Genomic DNA, 19898 nt, shown 5'->3' on the forward strand with positions numbered 1-19898 from the left:
GAGTAGCTATATATCATAGAAGAGTCATTCTGAAGAAGGGTAATGAGGGAAAACTCTTTGTAGGATGTTAGCTCTGTTTTCCTCATTGTTTCAACTTGAAAGTCTCTGGAAAGATATTCCAGTAACTTCCCTTGCCTTCAGGTTCTAGGAGCCCAGAAAAATCAAGCATTTGTTAGCATGTGTATTGCTGACAGTGATATGATTTATTATTGTGATTTTAAAAAATCTTACCGGAATTCCCACATTAGCCTCAGGACACAGCTAGCATGTCTTGGATATTTTGTAGGCCAGTGAGTGTTTTGGATTTCCTGATGGACATTTCATTTAAACTATTTAGCTAGCAGCATAGCATTTAGAACTGGTGTCTGCAGGATCTTAGAGTACAGCACAAAATGAACTTTATGCCTATTTATTCGTTCGACTTCATCACATTCAAGAAACGTGTTGCTAGTTTAGGATTAGCCAGGACCCCTCTGAAAATACAGTAACAGTCTGACATATCCAAGAATACACATGACTTTCAGCTAAAGAATTGTGGCTCAGACTGTGAAGAATCCACCTGAAATGTGGGAGACCTGGGTTCTATCCCTGAGTTAGGAAGATCCCTTGGAGAAGGGCATGGCAACCCCCTTCAGTGTTCTTGTCTGGAGAATTCCAGAGGAGCCTGGCAGGCTACAGTTCATGGGATTGTAAAGAGTTGGATGTGACTAACTAAGCACAGCACAGCACAGAACTTTAAACTATAATACAAAACTGAACAAATAGAAACTTCAATTTAATGAATTAAAGTAACTTAAGACCTATGTTCCAAACAGCTAAAATAGTTTTCTAAAAGTTTAAGTATTGTCTTAACATTTATTATTATAATGCATTTAATATTCTACTATTAAGCAGTTATACATTTATAGAGAATGTTTATAAAGATATAGAAATTGTTCTACACTGTGGAGCACTTCAACATGCTACAGTTTCTGTATGTATAGCAGAGAATTCAGGATCACAGTTGCCTTGTATGTTTGAGAATTTTGAGGCCATACTTGGGATCCTACACTAGAAAGGATCCTCAGTCATCAGTTCAGTTCAGTTGCTCAGTCGTGTCTGACTCTTTGCAACCCCATGGACTGCAGCACACCAGGCCTCCCTGTCCATCACCAACTCCCAGAGTTTACTCAAACTCATGTCCATTGAGTCATTGATGCCATCTAACCACCTCATCCTCTGTCATCCCCTTCTCCTGTCTTCAATCTTTCCCAGCATCAGGGTCTTTTCTAATGAGTCAGTTCTTCACATCAGGTGGCCCAAAGTATTGGAGTTTCAGCTTCAACATCAGTCCTTCCAATGAACACCTAGGACTGATCTCCTTTAGGAGGGACTGGTTGGATCTCCTTGCAGTCCAAGGGACTTTCAAGAGTCTTATCCAACACCACAGTTCAAAAGGATCAATTCTTTGGTTTTCAGGCTTCTTTATGGTCCAACTCTCACATCCGTACATGACCACTGGAAAAACCATAGCCTTGACTTGATGGACCTTTGTCAGCAAAGTGATATCTCTGCTTTTTAATATGCTGTCTAGGTTTGTCATAGCTTTTCTTCCAAGGAGTGAACATCTTTTAATTTCATGGCTGCAGTCACCATCTTCAGTGATTTTGGAGCCCAGGTAAATAAAGTCTGTCACTTTCCATTGTTTCTCCATGTATTTGGCATGAAGGGATGCAACTGGGTACCATGATCTTAGTTTTCTGAATGTTAAGTCTTAAGCCAACTTTTTCACTCTCCTTTTTCATCTTCATCAAGAGGCTCTTTTGTTCCTCTTTGCTTTCTGCCATAAGGGTTGTATCATCTGCATATCTGAAGTTATTGATATTTCTCCCAGCAATCTTGATTCCAGCTTGTGCTTCATCTAGCCCAGCATTTTGCATGATGTACTCTGCATATAAGTTAAATATGCAGGGTGACAATACACAGCCTTGATGAACTCCTTTCCCTATTTGGAACCAGTCTGTTGTTCCATGTCCGGTTCTAACTGTTGTTTCTTCACCTGCATACAGATTTCTCAGGAGGCATATAAGGTGGTCTGGTATCCCCATCTCTTTAAGAATTTTCCAATTTGTCATGATCCCCCGATCAGAAGCTTTAGCATAGTCAATGAAGCAGAAGTAGAGGATCTTTTGGAATTTTCTTGCTTTTGTATGATCCAAAGGATGCTGGCAATTTGATCTCTGGTAAACTTAGTTTGGGTCTATTCCTTTCATCACTGCCGTTTCACCCCTTGTCATTTCCTCTCGATCATTCACATTTCTGATTAGACTATGCTAATTTTTCACAAAGCTCACAGCAGTTAACTTCTAACATTCTTCTGAAGCATATTTGGTCTTCAAGGTGACAGTTTTTGTCTTTTTTTATTCACTACTATATTCTCAATGCCTAGACAGTTAGTGCTTGGAACATCTTTACCACTATTGAAATATTGAAAAAGATGGTTAAATTTAACATAAACATTGGAATTGAAAATAAAGCAACTCTTTCCACCACACTATAAAGAATTTCTGATTTTATAACCAACAAGAACCTACTGTATAGCACATGGGACATCTGTAATAACTTATATGGGAAAAGAATCTGAAAAAGAATGGATACATGTCCATGTGTAACTGAATCACTTCTCTGTATACCTGAAACTAACACAACATTGTAAGTCAACTGTTGTTGTTGTTCAGTACCCAGTCATGTCCGACTCTTTGTGACTCCTCCCTGCCCCTCGCCATCTCCCAAAGTTTGCCCAATTTCGTGTCCATTGCATCGGTGATGCCATCCAGCTATCTCATCCTCTGTCGTCCCCTTATCCTTCTGCCCCCAATCTTCCCCGGCATCAGGGTCTTCTTCAACGAGTCTGCTGTTTGTAACAGGTGCCCGAAATACTGGAGCTTCAGCTCCAGCATCAGTCCTTCCAACAGTATTCAGGGTTGATTTCCCTTAAGATTGACTGGTTTGATCTCCTTGCTGTTCTAGGGAGTTTCAGGAGTCTTCTCCAACACCAGTTTGCAAGTATCAATTCTTTGGCATTCTGCCCCTTCTTCGTAGTCCAGCTCTCACAACCATTATGTGACCACTGGGAACACCATGGCCTTGACCATGTCAGAGTAATGTCTCTGCTTTTCAACACACTGTCTAGGTTTGCCATAGCTTTCCTGCCAAGAAGCAAACATCTGATTTCATGGCTGCAGTCACCATCCACAGTGGCTTTAGAGCCCAAGAAGAGGAAATCTGTCACTACTTCCACCTTTCCCCCTTCTGTTTGCCATGAAGTACTGAGGCCAGATGCCATGACCTTAGTTTTTTTTAATATTTAATTTTAAGGTGGCTCTTTCAGTCCTCTCCTTCACCCTCATCCAGAGGCCCCTTAGCTCCTCTTTGCTTTCTGCCATTAGAGTGGGATCATCTACATATCTGTGGTTATTGATGTTCCTTCCACCTAGCTTGACTCCAGCTTGTAACTCATCCAGCCCAGCATTTCTCATGATGTACTCAGGGTATAGTTTAAACAAATAGGGTCACAGCAGACAGCCCTGTCATACTTCTTTCTCAGTCTTGAACCAATCAGTTGTTCCATACAGGGTTCTAACTGTTGCTTCTTGACCTGCATACAACTTTCTCAGAAGACAGATAAGATGGTCTGGTATTCCCATCTCTTTAAAAGATTTAAGTCAACTGCACCCTAATATAAAATTTAAAAATTAAATTAAAAAAACAACAAAAATGAATTTCTTACATCAATATGAATAAATTGCATAATGTATAAGTTATGTTGGTTTTTTAAGAAAATAAATCAAATGCCTAAGTCTAAATATAATTTTATAAATATATGTGACTTTTCAAATATAATGCCTTTAATTAATTCTTAGTAGTAACATAATCAAATAATATATATTTTATAATTAGATAGTCTGGGAAATAATCTATATAATGCAACTAAAACTGGAATAGAATACTGATTTGCTAAGGAAAAAATGTTCAAGTTTTTTAATCCCTCTGCTAGTCATTATTGCCTTCAAATTACTAGAGTTAGAGGAAGCCCCTGATAGTTGCTCCCTGCAAACTTAATGCTTCTCCAGCAGCTTACACACATATATTAGATGGTAAGTATTTCACTAAGGGCATAGTTTTCTTAGCAGGCTCCAATCAAGTGGTTCCTGCTTTAATAGTTTGTCTAAAAGACACACTATGAGAAACCTCATCCTTGTACAGGAATTTTTCTGCATTGTTTACATAGGTATCACAGAGCAATGGGCTTGATACAAATTGTTTCAGTTGGAAAAGGCTCTGCCAAACAAAACAGACAGGCAGCTGTTTGCATAGTGCATAAAATTTTTTTTTGTGTGTTAAATATGGCTGCACCTGTGTAAACACAAACTTTATTTCCAAGAAGTACCCCTGCAGCTGCAAAGACTTTCTGACTAACCAGAGCAGCTATTTTTATTGTACTATGTAATGTATGTAATAGGTTTTGGTCAGTTGTCAATCTCAAAAAATCATATAAGAAGGTTCATTTATTTTAATATAGGCAGTTATTATATTTTTCCCAAAACCTTAATATGAGGTTGACTTTATTTCCTATTTAGGCTTCATTTTGACTTATTACAAAATTTGAAATTAATACGGGAACAATGGTCCAGTCATGCAAAGTACATCAGAAAGAGGTGTTTTCTTCAGCCATTCATTCATTCTAGATTCCCTTGTATCTTCTTTCATTTTCCCCATAGTCAAGAAATACAGTAATCTTATACATGAGTTGTTGATGCAGGCCTTTCTCTTTAAAAAAAAAATGTTTACTATTATAGATGCAGATAACTTTAATTATGGGGCTTCTCTGGTGGCTCAGTGGTAAAGAATCAGCCTTCCAAAGCAGGAGGTGCAAGTTCAATCCCTGGATCAGGAAGATCCCCTGGGGAAGGAAATGGCAACCCACTCCAGTATTCCTGTCTGGGAAATGCCATGGATAGGCACTTGGCGGGCTACAGTCCATGGAGTCGAAAAGAGTCGGACACAACTGAGCAATTAAACAACAACAATGGGCTTGTGGGCTAAGTTGCTTTAGTTGTGTTTGACTCCCTGTGATATGGACTCTAGTCCACCAGGCTCCTTTGTCCACGGAATTTTCCAGGCAAGAATACTGGAGCAGGTTGCCATTTCCTACTCCAGCAGATCTTCCCAACCCAGGGATTGAGCTTGTGTCTCTTATGTCTTCTGAACTGGAAAGTGGGTTCTTAATGACTAGAACCACCTGGGAAGCCCAAAACAACAACAAACCTTAATTACAGAACAGAATTATAATCATGATCTGGCCCAGCAGCAAAGAGAACATTTTTTCCCCCACTGCTGAAGGACTCCCCAGACCTCTCTAAAATGTCACTCATATGCAATGAGTTAGGCATCAATGCTAAATTATATCAAAATATTGGCAAATGACTAGTATTAAAACTCATTGTATATACTTATGAAAACCAGGTTAAGCACTATGTTCTCTGTGTGTAAGTAATTTCATCCTTTATATACTTTTAAATTTCCCATAATCACATTTAGAGCAATTGAAACTTAATCTCCTGGATCTTTATTTTTTTTTAATCAAGGAAAATAACAGTTTTTAAACATATTTACAACACGTTTTTGATATGGAAATATTCAAAACATTTATTTCAGGACTACACACATTCTGCAGGAAGTACCTCCTCTGCCCAAGAGCCCAGGGCAGACACATGGTCCTGTTGATGTTCAAGGAGATTCCCAACCTGCTTCTTGGAAAACAAACTGCTTTTTTCTCCCATGAAGTAGGATGTGTATCGATGGTTAACAGCTATTTCACTAAGACCTCAGAAAGTAACTGTAAATCAGTGGTTCTCAAAGTGTGGTCCAGGTACACTTGGGAAGTCTGCAAGATCAGAACAATGTTCACAGTAATACAAAGATATTATTGATATTTGCCTTTTTCATTCATTTTCATGAGGCTATCGTGAAGTTTTTGCAAAGGGTACATGATGTACTATGACATTTGAAAACAAAACATGTTAATATTTGGAAGTTGGTGAACTAATATTTTTCAAATTATCAATGCAAGGTGTTATAAAATCATCTATGGGTTTAAAACATCTTTCAAAGCACTAGTGATACAGAGAGTTTTGATTTATTAGGTACAAAAAAATGCATCACACCCAGTGATGGGGTTTCATATTCCGTATTAAAAATAACTAAGAAATCACCATTTGCTGAGTTTCAGTACTGTCCAAAAGAAATGTCCATAATTTTCTGAAAATACTATTTTCTGAAGGGACTATTCAAATGCTTCTCCCTTCTCTAAAATTTGTATGAGGCAGGGTTTTCTTCATATGCTTCAACTAAATAGCATAGCTCCACAACTTGGAATGCAAAAATACAATAATCCAGTTGTCTTCTATTGAGTCAGATATTGAAAGAAATAAAAAATAATGTTTAAACATGCCATTCTTCACAAATCTTTGTATTGTTTCTTGATTAAGAAAGTATAGCCATTTTAACATATTCTGGACTTCTATCATTCTTCTGAAATAAATAATAAGTAAAATACTTTAAAAAGAAAAATCTCACTGGTGTCCACAATAATTTTCCAAGAGTACAAAGAATGATTGAGATGAGAAGATTCTGAGGATTGCTGCTGTGGATCATACTTTTATACTCCAAAGGAATATAAAATGAATGCATGAAAAGAGAACACTCGGTTAACTTTTAAAAATTGAAATGTACAGAACTCACGCACAAATGCTGTGAATTGTGAAGTATGGTCTCATTTTCACTCCCACAGCCCTTCTCCATCTACTACATCTACTAAAACTGCATCAGAATGTGGTTATTATTATATCCATGACTTTATCACTCCTGTGGATGCCTATTTATTCAGGGAACATACCAAGTTTTTTTAATATAAATGTATTTATTTTAATTGGAGGTTAATTACTTTACAATATTGTATTGGTTTTGACATACATCAACATGAATCCGCCACAGGTATACACGTGTTCCCCATCCTGAAGCCCCCTCCTTCTTCCCTCCCCATACCATCCCTCTGCGTCGTCTCAGTGCACCAGCCCCAAGCATCCAGTATCATGCATTGAACCTGGACTAGCGATTTGTTTCATATATGATATCATACTAAGTTTTAAGTTTCGTACCACCTCATCTCATACTGCTATAGATAGCGCTTGATTGAGCAATCAGAACAGTCAGCTATCTCTATGATATAAACACAAATGTGTCTAATTATTACCCCCCAAGTCACAGAGAATATCTCATTCAAATCAATCCCTCCTTATCTTAGCATTTAATTTGGTCCAACATTCATGAATCCAAGCACTGTATTAAGGCCAGGGACTACACTATGAATTATTCACCCAAGGTTGGAGAGACATTTCCTCCTTGCCACAAAAACTTAAGTTGATCTTTACTGAAACAAGCATGTTTTAACAGATCCAGAAGTTATTATTAAAATTTTAATGTGTTTTATGTATTTACCTATATATTTCTTTGTAAGCACAATTAATAACCTTGTTCTCTGGTACAGAGTTTAACAAGCAGACCCCTGAGAGGACAGTGCGTGGTCATCCATAAATGATTATCCATGGAGACATGCTCTTGACTCCTATGGATGAGAAGACTATGACTGGCTGTGAAGGATGCATTCTCCGATTTTCTTGGCTTCACTTGTACACTCTAAAATCATGTTTCCCAGTAGGGAAGCTGCCTCAGCCTGTGTAGGGGTCAATAAAAACCTTTCTGTGAGGAGAGCGTACTCCATATGTTTAAGTGTTATACCCAACATCTTGCCTGGTGATGCTCACATTATTTCCTGTGTTAGTCTTTTCTATGTTGATTACAATTTACTGGTTATTTAGACCTGGTAGTTTTTCATGCTTTAGAAGTACACGTGTGTAATAAATGAATATTCATCCATGTAGAAGCAAGCTAGCACTTATTTTCAATGCTGTATATCATCGAAAATATTTTAACATCACTGATTATATTTACCAATTTTCCTTAAATCCACATCTTATGTTTTCTTGGAATCCTCACACAAGGTTCATTTTCCTTCTTCCTACAAATTTGAAAACTTTAATTAAGTAGACAAACACGCTGGACACCCCAAACACTTAACATCTCTAGTTGCATTTTATTCAATCCTAATACTTTTATTTATTTCTTATGTTCAAAATAGATCATATATATTTGACATTAGAATTGATTGGAAATCTAATTTCAAAACAGTAAAGTTAGGTACTGCTCAGAAATGCTGAAATTCTTATAACGCTTAAAACTACTTGTCACCATTGGTAATTTACTCCTATGACTACCCATTCTTTGGCAATTGCATAGAAATCACTTACCAGCACTCCCCACTTGAAACATAAATATTAGGTAATTAATCACATATGTAGTACCATTTTTTCTTAGCTCTGATAATCTTTTTACCATGGACCAGAAATGCCCTAGAATTTGTGTCCTTCTGAAAGGGGTATAAATCTCCAGTATCACTAGAATTACAAGTATGTTTTTTTGCTAAACATACTTATCAAATACAAAAGTGCATATCAAAACCCAGTCCTGATTTATTGCAAGTAAAATGGTACAGTGAAATGCAACCTCAAAGATGACCTAATGCCAACTTTGGTGTTTTGCTAATAGAGAAAATGTGCCTCTAACTGCTTAATGAACTTGCTAAAGTTTTCATAGCTACCTGGCAGTAAGGCTAGTATTTGAACCGACCGACTCCCTCAATTCCTAATGCAATATTCTTTCAGTAAACCGAGCTAGAGAACAGAAAAATTTGAAAATAGCATGTAAAAATTACTTGGAAATATATATATAACTTATAGTTTATTAACTTATTGTCTGAATTGCTCAGTTACATGATTTTTTTTTTTTTCTTTCCTCTATTGTTAGAGGGCTTCCTTGGTGGCCCAGTGGTAAAGAATCTGCCAGCAATGCAGGAGACCTGGGTTCGATCCCTGGGTCGGGAAGATCCCCTGGAGGAGTTCATGGCCACCCACTTTAGCACTCTTGCCTAGAGAATCCCATGGACGGGGAGCCTGACAGGCTGCAGTCTGTAGGTTGCACAATGTCAGACATGACTGAAGAGACGAAACAGCAGCAGCAGCAGCATGTTGTTAGAGGTTTGCAGGCTTCTCTTTATTTTACCTTGTAACAGGGCCATATAAAACTCCATAATGTATACCCAAGGCTGATTCATGTTGATGTATGGCAAAAACTATCACAATATTGTAATGTAATTATCCTCCAAATAAAATAAATAAATGTAAACAATTAAAAATTTAAATATAGAGAACAATAAAGTATCAATAAAATTCTAAATAAGATCTTAAAAAAAAAAAACTCCATAACTGAATTAGCACCACATAACATTTTTGAAATTTTTTATCATGATTGTGAAACTTCTCCATTCTAAAATATATCCAGGATGTTTGCTATATTTTGGCTAGAAGTAAATCCTTCTGTTTTTGATAAAGAAATTGGATAAAATTTGAGACTATAGATCTTTTCAGATTCACTGTCATTAGTTTCTCTATAGCCTAACATAAGCCTGGAAGAAAAGAACATTGGAGGGGAACAGAGTGGTGTCTGTCCTCCTCTCCAAAGGCTATTTAGTAACAGCCTCTGTCCTGAGAAAAGGATATGGATTGATATTTATCAAATATTACATCTCCTAGGAGAGGCATTCTACAATGCCAGGCTGTATAATAGTATTAAGTACTAATAATGGTCTCATTGGGTAGCCTGCCTCTGGAATAGAATGGGCTTTTAGTGGGCTCCCGCTTTTTTTTTTTTTCTTTTAGTAAATTTACTGGAAATTCAACTTATAGTAAACCAAGCTCATTTCTTTTTATAGTTAAAAGAAAAAAATACAAAGGTGTGTCCCTGAGCTCACATTTCTGTAGGTTTAAATGAGTCTTTGTATCTGATTTTTATTGCACTGTGAACGTTATAGCAATTTTGGTTTCGGTATATAAACTGGAGCCTGGTTTATGCATAAAATTATGTAGCTCAATTTCCAAATACATTGCCCACCCAAGCATGATAATTAATTTTTTATTGAACAAAGCCCTAAATTATAGAGCATTAGTTGATTATGTGTAGCCCAATGATGTTAGATGTCCAATGGCAATTATAATAAAATATTAAAGCAACTTTATATCAAGAAAAAGATAAAAATATACAGCCACATACTCCTGATTCCGTTACTTCAGCTTTTTGCACATTAAAAATGTATTTAAGAGTTGCCAATTCAGTTGCTTCAGATGTGAGGTTACTTTAGTTTTGAGAAACTCCAAGATTTGCTGAAGTGCATTTGAAATCTTCGGAGGCCCCCAAATTTGCTGCCGCCAAGCCTCATCTAAGCCAAGACAAGTTCACAATCCTTTCTTCAATAATAAATTGAGACTCCTTGTTAGAAAATGTGCCACCGTGCAGCACTCAGACATAAACTATGTTGCAGACATCTCTCTTGAAAAAGGATAGAAATAAGTCGCTTAATAAAGTCTAAATCATTCCTTAGGTTAGCTAATAGAAGCACCCGTGGTTATAAAATTAATCAGTCCCTGCTATTACGGCAAATTGGTGAAGATTATATTGACACGTCTTCGTCTGCATGTCTCATCAGAGGTGTCCGTGCCATTTAGCTACGAAACCCTGGAGGCTTTCCTCCGCACAGAATCTTATAACACTTCAATTAAGGGACACCAAGCTGCCAACCAGACAGCGGCGCATTTATTTCTTGATGACTCCTTAAGTTGTGCCACAGGCCTATCATTAAGAGAATATTTTTCACAGCAGGTTGCAAAGATCCTCGTGCCATTAAAAGGAATTGAAAAAGCATCAATTTGTTGTTTCCACCTAACACAGATATTTTTCATTGCTGGAACAGCCATTAAAAACAATCTGTTTTATTGCATTCTGAAAAGATCACATGAAGGACCCACAATGATTGATTTTAAGGATGACATTAGGATTAAAACCACTGTGAAAATGTAGCATTTGAAATAAATATTTAGGAAAAACAAAGTCTCCAAAATGTGAGACTTTTCTTTCTCCTACCAAATTGGGAGTAGAAACGTATTGGTACCTTGAATCGGAATTTGAAAATGCTACAAAGGAAGGCCTTTGAAGAGAGGATGGGGAAGAAAATCTCTGGAGGGGGATGTCTCAGAAGAATGACATGCCTTCAAAATTTAAGTGGAGTTTCTTTGTAAATCAGTGAATAAGAACGGAATGTTTGAAAGCATAGTAGATCAAATACTTCTTCAGGGCACCTGTTTGGGGATTTTTGTTTGGAGAGGAAGTTTAATGTCACTTCTACACTGTAGAATATTGACTTACAACACTGTTTCTCAGTTACCAGAGTGGAAGGAAACACCCGATTCTGGTTACTTATTTATATTAGAGCAGCCTCTGACTATGCATACCTACCTGAGGTTTCAGTTTGATATAGTGACTTGCTTCAAAACTTATTTTCTCAGTGCTGGAATTCATTACTGCTTGACACCAGCAATAACTTAATAAAGGGAAAATTTCTGTAAAGGAACTTCCTTAATGTTACTACTTAGAAAATTTTAGATGTCTTTCATAAGTTGTTTCTGGCAAAACCTTAAAAAATTGTTTTTAAATTATGCATTCTGTAAGGATTATAACAGTATGTTGAACTCATCTTCTAAAAAACAAGAACAAAACAATCTTCTAAAAAACAACAAGAACAAAACAATCTCATATTCAACCTTTCTGCTTTAAATTGCTGATCAGCTCTCTTGTTAGTAAAATTACCATGCCCCATGTTAAAACTGACCTTGTTAAAACCCACCAGGACCTCAGCGCTCAACCAAGGTAATAGCAGTTGCAGTGGACAGTGTAGTGTGGGGTCAGATCCCCTGCTTCAGGCCTGAGATACTTGTTCTTCTTGACGTTAGCTGAATCCCTTTCTGGGGATTGCCCTGAGCAGAAGACAGCTGCTAAGTCCGAGATTACTTCTCCTGCCCGGGGACAGCTCCCCATTCAAAGACTGGTCCCCAGAGGAGGGGATGTGAAGGTCTTGTCCTTCTGTTGCAACCCCAGGCAATTCTGGGCCACTTAAGCTCAGACCTCCCTGGGTAGGATTCTCAGAAGCCCTTGTTGTAAGCATCCAAATCTCTCCACCCAGCCTTACCTCCCTCCCAGCATCATGGGTGTTGACAGCAGGGATGCTCCCCAACCAACTTCCTCTATGCAAATGCAGTCCAGAAGAATCAGCTTGAGACAATAGGGCCACATGTTTAATGTGCAACATTTGGTTAGTCTGAATAGGAGCAGAAAATAGAAAATTATTGGAGCTATGGGGGAACCTCTTTAAAAACAAACAACCTATGATACATTTGGAATACCTGAGACATTCAGAGCTCATTGCTTGTTTGTTTTATGCTTGGCTGTAAAAATATATCTCTTGAATTCTCTCCCCAGCCTCACTGACACCACCTTTACAATCTCTCCTAGCCTCCAGTTTTCCCCAAGTTCAATTCATTCATTTCTTCATAGCCTACAGAATTTTCTTTCAAAAACTCAGATCTGACGTAACTTTGCAGTTTAAATTTTCTGATGCTTACACATTCTTACAGGGCAAAATTAAGGGTTTTATTCTTTAAAACTCTCATCCCTGCCTTTCTGTCACTTCACTACCTGTACCATTCCTCCTCTGGTGACTAACCTTCGACACTAGCACGCACTTACAGATTTTTTGAGTTTTACTGTTTCCAACATATAGCATGTCTTTCTGTAATTTAATGTGTGCTTTATAACCTGGTGATCTGTCATTCTTTTCTCTACCTCCTTAGTTTAATAAACTTCTGTTGATCCTGAAAAAGACTCCTCAAATCTTCATTTCCTATTCAGTTGTTCCCTGATTCTCCCATCAAAACAAAAGCTCCGTATTTTTCAGCTCTATTTGAAATTCATCTATCACAAAAAGTATGTTTACTGGAATTGGTCATGTGTACATTTTTGGTACCCCCCTAAACATTGAATTTTTCAAGGGCTTGCCATTGAATGTGTACTCTGGTGCTCAACTGTGCCCATATTAAGTACTTAAACAAATAAATGAAGATGTCTTACCTTTGAGTCTCTGCAAAGTAGACCCTAAAGAAAGAACTTGGGTGTAGATGAAGTGAGCCTAAGAAGCAAAAGTGAGCAGAGGGCAGGATGTAACAAGGAAGGAGGGAAATTCAGTAGCAGTTTGACAGGATGTGGCATTGGTCACCACTGTGAGTAGTGGGTCAGACATTCTGGAAGCTTTGTTAGGCTAATGTGGCAAACAACCTCCAAACAGTCTCTATGAAAGACTGGGGGCATTTATCCACTCACTCTCTAGTGAGTCGGTTGCAAGTTCCCCAATATTAACTTTCCCACACTTCCAGAATGTACCTGCAGGGGAACATTGAACTTGCGTTCTGAATTAGTAGTTTGAGGGGTCAGCACTGGTTCTTGATTTAAAATGGTAAATATAACCAAATATATTTTCAGTGCAACTAAAAGTAAACCAAAACTTAAATTTAAGACATGGATGTTATTCCCTTCAGTGGCATTTTCCTTAGTTTTACCTGTCTCTTTTTGTTATCTTCATTATCTGTTCTGTGAATAATGGAGTGTGTATGACTTTGGCACCCTGTTTATTTAGCATATATGCAGGGTACATAATGCAAAATGCCCAAAATGCCAGCTGGATGACTCACAAGCTGGAATCAAGGTTGTTGAAAGAAATATCAACAACTTCAGATATGCAGATGATACCACTCTAAAGGCAGAAAGTGAAGAGAAACTAAAGAGCCTCTTGATGAGGGTGAAAGAGGAGAGTGAAAAAGCTGGCTTAAAACTGAAGATTCAAAAAGCAAAGATCATGGCATCTAGTTCCATCACTTCATGGCAAATAGATGAGGAAAATGTGGAAACAGTGACAGATTTTCTTTTCTTGAGCTCCAAACCCACTGTAGATGGCGATGTGGCCATGAAATTAAGAGACACCTGCTCCTTGGGAGGAAAGCTATGACAAACCTAAACAGTGTATTAAAAAGCAGAGAAATCACTTTGATGACAAAGGTCTATATAGTCAAAGCTGTGGGTTTTCCAGTAGCCATGTATGTAGGAGAGAACTGGACCATAAAGAGAGAAGGCTGAGCACCAAGGAAATGATGCTTTCAAACTGTGGGGCTGGAGAAGATTCTCAAGAGTCCCTTGGACAGCAAGGAGATCAAACCAGTCAATCCAAAAGGAAACATTCATTGGAAGGATTGATGCTGAAGCTCCAATACTTTGGCTACCTGATGTGAAGAGTTGACTCACTGGAAAAGACCCTGATGCTGGGAAACATTGAGGGCAGGAGGAGAAGGGGACAACAGAGGGTGAGATGGTTGGATGGCATCACTGACTCAATGGACATGAGTTTGAGTAATCTCCAGGAGATGGTGAGAGACAGGAAAGCCTAGTGTGCTGCAGTTCATGAGGTCAGAGAGAGCTGGACATGATTTAGCAACAGCAACAACAAACGATGATCTTGACAGTTTAAACACTCTAAGCCTCGGTTTTCTCACAGGTAATGAGGGAATAAGAATCTGTTTCACAGAATCATTTTCCACCTATCCATTCATTCATTTATTAATTAAACAAATTTCTACTGAACAACCACTGTGTGCCAGTCACCACTGTCTTTCGGGCTTTGGAGACCATGAGGAGTAAGAGCAAAACAAAGTAAAAAGAAAACAAAAATTCACACTAACAAAAATTATTTCCCAGTCCTTGTCATAATGGGTCTAATGAAGGAGAGATACTGAACAAAAAACCATACAAGCCAATACAATATAAAAAATGTTATCCATGCCAGAAAGGAAACATGCAATTTCCACAGGGGTGTATAATGAGAGTACGTCATTTAGACTGGTGTTTACTCAGTGGCTCCATGGACTGGCCGTGACACTGGCTGTTATCACCTGCCTGAAGAATGCTGGGGAGTTGGTGACATGAAGTGCTGGGGTGGCGTGGGAGGAGAACACTCTAAGCCAAGGCTGTGAGGCAGAGGGGAAAGCATGATATAAGCTTAATAATAAGGTGAGGTTGCTCACAACGGAGTGAAAGGGGAGGAGAGTTCGTGCAAAATAAGACTAGAGCGGTAACCAGGGACAAGACACTGGAAGCCATCACGAGTACGATGCAATCAGAGGCCTTCGAAAGGTTTTATGCTGAAGAGTTATGTGATGTGAAATCCTCATGGAAGATTGCTCTAACTGTTATATATATATTTAGTGAGTGCTGGAAGGCAGCAGGTGTGACACTTAGTACCACTGTTCTATCGAAAGATACTGATGTCGTAAAGCAACCCACATGCTGAGTTTATTTAGAAAAACATGAATTTGAATTTGATTACATTCCTCTTTTCTTCTTTTCTCCCATTTTCCATTCTTCTTTCTTTTCTTCCCTTAATTTTTCTCTATATGCTAATAACTTTTTTAGCATCTCTTAGAAGAACTTCATTAAGAGAACAAAGTTATGTTATTCATATCCAACGGCCCATCGCACATTCTCTGTCACACCCCTGGGTGATTTGTGCTGCTGAAAAGGCAAAAGGGGATACTGAGCCATTCTGCTCAGAATTTATGGGACAAGGAGAAGGACTCATGGTCTTCGTGGTGTTGTTAGAAGTGAAGGAGCAGAGGTTAGGAGTCATTTGGCAGATGAAATTATGTGTGAAGAGAGGTCAAGGGTGTTGGGTAAACTAGAAGAGGTGAATTGGAGATGGGAGTAACAGTGATTTACTGAAGAGATTTCTGGATATCAGAGTAGCAGACAAGGAACTAACATGTTCATTTCTAAAGAAGCCTAATACAATACTTTCATGACAGAAAAAAGGAAAATGCTAAGAAATTCAGGTAACAAGTATGATGATAATTTTGATATGTTAAACTTGGAACATATGTATATACAATACGAATTTTAATTCTTTTTTTGAGTTCTAATTCTCACGGAGAATTGTAATGATGGTGAATTAGAAATATTTTGAAAACTCCCAAACAAACAACAACAACAAAGGAAAAAGACAAAACAAAACTGTGCTGAGACAAATAACACAAGTCAAGGAAATTCCCAGGCAAAATGTGTAAAGGAATAACCATCCTGATTCTTCATGGAAAAATTTAAAAAAAAGTTTCCTTGTGGATCGCATATCTGAGTTTATTAATAATGATGATAGCACTTTGCATTTTGTTTCAGCTTCCTTGAAACACCGATCTGAAATGTGTGCTCTGATGATTTTGATGTAAATACATCGGTACCGTTACCATAATCTGTAACACAGAGCTTCGCCAGCCCTTGAAGTTTACTTGTGCCCCTTTTATAATCCTTTTCTCCCTCCCATCTCCAAGCAAGCAGTATTTTCTGTCACTATACATTCATTTACATTTCCTAGAATTTAATATGAACGGAGTCATGTAGTACAATTTCGGTTCTTCCATCCAACATAATTATATCGAGATTCATCGTGTATCATCAGCTGATTCTATTTTATTGCTTAGCAGTAGTGGTAATACATTGGATGAATAGACTGCTCTTGGGGGGCCTCAGCCTGCGATGGTTTGGAGCGGGTTTTGGGTTCCCAGGCAGAGACTGAAACCCGGGTGCTTTCTGGAGCTTTCACTGCCGTGATCCCATCTTGGTTTTTGGCTGGAAACCCAAGCCTTGCTCCAAGCCGTTGCAGGCTGAGGCCACCTGAGAACATATCTGGTGCCGAAACCCAGAAATTCAGAAAGTCAAGGTAAGCCCCTGGCCTCGCCCAGCCGTGGCTTGAGGCCCCTAGGGACTTTCGCTCCTGCCTTCTTTCTCTCCATCTCCTCTTTACTTTCAAGACCCGCAGGGCATAATCTCTGTCCGCTCGCAGCAGTATGGCTCCCCACTACACTGGGGGTGCCGGGGGAATTTCCCAGGCCATGCAGATTCAAATAGTGCTTGCGTGAGAGCGGACGCCGCCCTCTGGAGCATGGTGGGAACGTGACTTCCAGTCGTGCGGGGCCCACGGCGTCTCTGCCCCCGTCTCGCTCTCGCTCTCTCCCTCTCTCTGTTCTGTACGGAACCCTCCACCATGCTTCCTTTCCTACCTCACTGGCACAACAAGGCCTCTTTCTTCTAATTTCGCCGCCGTTCTGAGGAATGGCTTCCTAGACATCACTCCTAAACCGCGTCCCCACCACTGTCGAGCTCAGGGCTGCTGTCAGACAAAAGAGACGATTCCCAATTCTACCTTAGCTACCAGGAAGACAGGCAAAGGATCTGGGGCTCAACTGCTGTCTAGGCTCTCACCTCCATCTACGCCCAGAAATCTACTATGCCCTCAGGCCTTGAACACAGTACCCTCTTCCACCGGGCTGACTCCAGTTTCTCCAAGAGTTCCTCTTTGCATCTATGGGACTCCCTTCATCCTAGTCTTGCAGCTTTCACACTGCTATGGACAGTCCGTTGGGCTGGCCACTACCCAGAAGCCCAAATTATAAACTTTGTAGATGTTCAGTCTCAAGGATCACTCCAGCATAGGAAGACATATCATAGGATCTAAGCCCTATAGACAAGGAATCCCACCTCAGGAAAGTCCTGGCACCCTGTCTGCATTGGTTCAGAAGCCCTTCTCCAGCCGTACCAGGCTGGGTACCTTGTGTAAGGTCACGAGGAGGACCAGAGACGTCTGGCCAGAAATCAGTGGTAGAGTAGAAGATACTTGAAACCCCATCAGGTTCAAAGGGAATTTGGCAGATGCCCTGAACCCCTTTGGGTTAAAGCCTCCTGGTAAATGTTTCCAGGACACCAGGTTTCATTCTAGGAATGCTCTCTGATTCTTGGGTGCAGGTTACTCAGCATGGGAGGATCCTCTTTCAAGCTACAAGAAACATCTCTGGAGTATATCTTTAAGAAGTGGAAACTCATTAAAATCGAAGGGTTTAAAAACGGAGCCGGACTGGAACAGACACCTACTGCAGCAATGCCTGGCCTTTGTATACAAAGTTGAAGAATGGAGAAAAATGGCTTGAAAACAGGTCTGTAAATTATAACACCATTCTGCAATTGGATCTTTAGTGCTGCAGAATGGAAGAGTGGAGTGAGATTCCCTATGTTCAGGCTTTCATGGTACTTTACCAAATCCCGCTCTATATGATTCTCATAATTTAAAACCTGGAGAACGAGAAATCTCTTCTGACATTCTGGATGATCACTCCTAGGGTCTCCTGTCTCTCGGGGGGATACCGAGCTCCCTCTGCTCCTGACAGTATTCCTACTTCTCCCAAGCCATCTACTTCTTCTGAGCCATCTTCTCCTGAGTCACCTGTTTCTCCCGGTCCCTTTGATCAATCCCAAATTCCACCTCCCTGTTCCCATCCATTCTCTTTGTTACCCAGAGAAACAGAGACGAGTCCTTTGGGGGTAACTCTCGGTGGAGTCTCCTATCACTCATGACCCGAGAAATTATGCCATTTTAGGGAAGCGGCAAACACTGAAGGGACAATCAGAATACATATGCACTTCTCTTCAACCGTCTTAGTGAAGTGAAAGTGAAAGTCACCCAGTCGTGTCCGACTCTTTGTGACCCCATGGACTGAGTCCATGGAATTCTCCAGGCCAGAATACTGGAGTGGGTAACCTTTCCATTCTCCAGGGGACCTTCCCAACCCAGTGATCGAACCCAGGTTTCCCACATTGCAGGCGGATTCTTTCCCAGCTGAGCCGCATCAGAAGCCCTTACCCCAAGGCAAACAGAAATTGGGTCCATTTCCTGAAGACCCTACTAAGTTTCTTGAAGGGTTTTGTGCCCCCACCCCTCAGCCTTTGATCTATTATTCAACTTGGAAGGATGGTTAAGTAGATCTGTCTACCTGCTGTATTCCGGAGAAAAACAGAGAATCTGGACAGTAGCCTACGGGTGTGTTGACCAGCTTGCCGGAGATGAACCTTAACATTATGCTGTGGGCGGAGATGCCGTCCCAAATCAGGAACCCTTTTGGAATTATAATTCCTGGGAGGGAACAGAAACCAGGAAACATATGATTCAACGTATACTATAAGGGATGAGAAAAAAGTCTGGTTAAAGGAGGGACCCAGGTAGAAAAGGAAAATCCAGCCTTCACTGGTGGCTTGTGGAGGCATTTAGGAAATATACCAGTATAGATCCCTTCACTTCTGAAGGTCCATCCCTGCTGGCACAGCACTTTATTAGACAGTCTGCCACTGATATTAGGTGGAAACTCCAAAAGTTACAATTTGGCTCACAAATGCCCATGCCCCAGCTCCTAGATGTGGCCATTGGGGTGTTAAATGTGCTGTGCTGTGCTGTGCTTAATTTTCAGGCACGTCCGACCCTTTGTGACCCCATGGACTGTAGCCCGCCAGGCTCCTCTGCCCATGGGGATTCTCCAGGCAAGAATACTGGAGTGGAGTGCCATGCCCTCCTCCAGGAAAACTTCCTGACCCAGGAATTGAACTGGGGTCTCCTGCATTGCAGGTAGATTCTTTACCAGCTGAGCTACAGAGTAGGGTATTAAATAACTGAGAACAAACTCAGGAGGAAGAGAGAACCCAGCATGAGAAAAGTCAGGCCAGGGCTAGCGCACAACTGATAGCTGTTGCTATCAGCCATGCTTTGTGACTTCAGGACAGCCTAAGGGGTCCAAGAAAATCTGTCTGTCTGGAGGTAGGACCAACAAGGGGGAGTGCTACAAATGCAAGTTAACTGGCCACTGGGCCCGAGGTTGCCATAAAGAGCGCCCCTGGGCCATACCCAGCCTGCAAAGAAACAGGTCATTCAAAGAGGG

Source organism: Oryx dammah, unplaced genomic scaffold (assembly GCF_014754425.2).
Source record: "Oryx dammah isolate SB20612 unplaced genomic scaffold, SCBI_Odam_1.1 HiC_scaffold_19, whole genome shotgun sequence".
In the NCBI taxonomy this organism is placed as follows: domain Eukaryota; kingdom Metazoa; phylum Chordata; class Mammalia; order Artiodactyla; family Bovidae; genus Oryx; species Oryx dammah.